Below are 2,511 nucleotides of genomic sequence, written 5' to 3' on the forward strand. Positions count from 1 at the left end.
AAGGGCTAAAGCGTCCATTTTCGCTTGCATCATGTCCATAGAACTTATCTCATGTATTCCACCTTGGGTCTCCTTTTTCTCTACTGATGCTCATTCAGTTCCCCATGGGTAATGGTTTTGGGCCATATCCTCAATTAGGTCACAAGCTTCAGGATAAGGTTTGTTCATCAGTGCGTCACTAGCGGCAGTGTCGATGCTCATCTTTGTGTTATAATGGAGTCCATTGTATTAGGTATGAATGATCATCCATTGTTCTAGGTCATGGTGTGGACAGACTCTTAACAGCTCCTTGTATATCTCCCAAGCTTCAAAAAGTGATTCTCCTTAGTTTTGAGTAAATGTAGTTATTTGGTTTCGAAGAACAACAATCTTACTAGGGGGGAAATATCTAGCAAGGAATACTCTCCTAAGGTCTTTCCAGGTAGTTATTGAGTTAGCTGGAAGTGAATCTAACCATGAACGTGCTCTATCTCTGAGGGAGAAAGGAAATAATCTTAAACGAATCGCATCATGTGAAGCACCGTTGGATTTAAAGGTGTCGGCCAGTTGGATAAAGACTTTTAAATGTTGATTTGGGTTCTCAGTAGCGAGACCCGCGAATTGGTTATGTTGCACTAACTGCAGTAAAGATGGTTTTAGTTCGAAATTGTTGGCAGGAATGAGGGGGTTTACTATACTAGAACTAGGTTCCTCGTCAGAGGGTTGGGCAAATTCCTTAAGAGGTCTCCGGTCGCGATTCTCGGCCATAGCTTTCTTAATTCAGACGAGTAATAGGCGAGTACGAGTGTAACGTTCGGGTTCCGCTAAAGGATCTACTAAATTTCCGGTACTACGGGTTTTTCGCATTTACCGGCTAATAATGCCTTAGTCTAGACGTGTCATACGGTGAACTGACTTTGTGTGTTTTTGCTTTGGAAAGCAAATGTCGCGGATAGCAAGAGTCGCCGCCGACTTTTCTTTTATCCAATAAGGAAAGGCGGAAAAGAACAGGAAAGACCTTGATTAGATTTTGGGTTCGGGAGGTACATTATACAAAGGGAAGGTGTTAGCACCCTTTGTATCCATGGTTATCCATGGGCTCTTAATTGCTTGATCACTTATGTTTTTCTTGTCTGAAAAAGTGTGTGGGAGCTGTTTAGAAAATGTTTTGAAAAGAGAGTTTAACTTTGTAATGATTCTTGTACGAATGTATACAAAGTATTTATCTCGTTTAATTTTGAAAGCTGTTTAGAAAAATATAACTTGGCAATGATTCTAGTACGAATGTATGCCAAGTGGTGATTTTCTAATAGAGGTTTTGAAAAGTGTGAGGTGTGAAAAGTAGTTTAAGCTGTGAGCAAGCATTTAGGAGTTATACCTACCCAAGGTCTTTATGGGCATTTCCTATCCTTATGAGGGTAAAATTGTCCTTACTATTGAGAAGTGAGTAGTTCTATCCTTTGGATGTAAAGGGTCATCGTAGGATCATCGATTGGTCATTGAAGGCAACATTCGTAAGGATACCTTAGCATTCGAAGGGACGATCATCATTTAACCGTAGGCTACAACGACGGGTCACCGAGGGACAAAATCATATATTCGCAGGCAACATCCGAGGGACGATGATTTATTTTATAGGGACATGATGATTTAATCAAAGGGTCTTTGCTAAGTGTATCCCCATATTCGCGGGACATGACCATAATACCGTAATACCGTAATACCGTAAGGCAACAAAGAGAGGTCCAAGATCACATATTCAAAGGCAATATTTTATAATCAATTAGGTAATTAGGATGAATCTCCACATTATAATCAATTAGATAATTAGGATGAATCTCCACATTAAAATCAATTAAGTAATTAGGATGAATCTCCACAAGGGTATCCCACAAATAAAGTGGGATACCTAGCAAGCTACCTTTTCCGGGAGTATGTGAACCCTTACAAAATTCAGCAAACAGGTCAGAATACCAAATCAGGGTGCAATCGAGAATCGCACCAAACAAAAGGAATCACAACAGTAATAATGTCAGGTAAACAATGCATGGTGATAATAAAACATGTCAGATGAGCAAAGATCGGAATAGAAAAATCAGCGACTGTCATGTTCGCTGCTGCCTCGCCTAGCGAAGGCCTAGCGAACGCTCGCTACATGTTCGCTTAGCGATGTGCTAGCGAACGGCTGCGGGTTTTGGATTTTAGAACAGTACGATTTCAGCAAGCTCCAAACCCTATGGCATCCGTTACAGAAATTACATGGTTAAACGTTCAAGATATCCAGGCATACTTAAGTCCACATGCAAAACCTCAAATATATTTATGAATTCAATTATGATATTATGTGAATTAGGAACACATAAAGCGGTAATAGTAATGCAAACCGGTTTGCAATTGAATTGCAACCTTGAATTGGCAGATCGCTCTTAGGGTTGATGCCGGATTGAGTTGGGCGGAGGTAACCTTTGTGCAAATGAGTTTCCTTCAGGGTTTCCTTTAGGGTTGCTCTGAATTCTCTGGGTTAGCCTCCAG

The 2,511-nt window shown here is 40.5% G+C and overlaps 1 non-coding gene across 1 annotated transcript; it reads left to right on the forward strand.

The window, feature by feature from the left end:
* Positions 1 to 257: 257 nt before the first annotated feature.
* LOC127109303 (small nucleolar RNA R71) lies at positions 258 to 363 on the forward strand. Its single transcript, XR_007796622.1, has one exon. It is a non-coding gene; the product is annotated as a small nucleolar RNA R71 (small nucleolar RNA).
* Positions 364 to 2,511: the final 2,148 nt, after the last annotated feature.

Source organism: Lathyrus oleraceus, chromosome 7, assembly GCF_024323335.1.
Source record: "Lathyrus oleraceus cultivar Zhongwan6 chromosome 7, CAAS_Psat_ZW6_1.0, whole genome shotgun sequence".
NCBI classification, from domain to species: domain Eukaryota; kingdom Viridiplantae; phylum Streptophyta; class Magnoliopsida; order Fabales; family Fabaceae; genus Lathyrus; species Lathyrus oleraceus.